The sequence below is a fragment of the Verticillium alfalfae genome, genomic scaffold (genome assembly GCF_000150825.1).
Source record: "Verticillium alfalfae VaMs.102 supercont1.13 genomic scaffold, whole genome shotgun sequence".
Lineage (NCBI taxonomy): Eukaryota > Fungi > Ascomycota > Sordariomycetes > Glomerellales > Plectosphaerellaceae > Verticillium > Verticillium alfalfae.
Genome location: NW_003315026.1, coordinates 851,236 through 851,700, shown reverse-complemented (window position 1 = coordinate 851,700; position 465 = coordinate 851,236).

Below are 465 nucleotides of genomic sequence, written 5' to 3'. Positions count from 1 at the left end.
GAAAAAAAACCGGCCCTTTGCCTTCGCTCGTGCTTCGCCCACACTGCGGGGGTGATCCATGTCTGTTGCGACAGGCCGTGAATCGCAGCGCGTTCCGCAATCAGTAATAACGGGCCGCTGCTACGGTGTTGAAAGAAAGGGGAACTGCCCCTCCCGCCACGGAAAGTATAATCGTTCGATTTCCTGGAATTCCGTCCGAGATGCTCCGGCGCTCTGCGTCGACGTTGGGTCCCGTTCGTCCGCCGTCATTGGGCGGCCGGGAAAGGGGGCTGTGACGCTTGGGGTTCGCGGGACCCGCGCGCCGATCGCCCCCAAACTTCCCAACTCCCCCTCCCCGGAGTCTCCACATGGAAAGAAAGGGAACAACTGAGGTCGGCGAGCGAGACACGCGCTTGTCCCCGACTTCCGTCCCGGCCAACGTCCGATGGAAGGTGTTGATGCTGTGCTCTGACCACGGGATCCCGA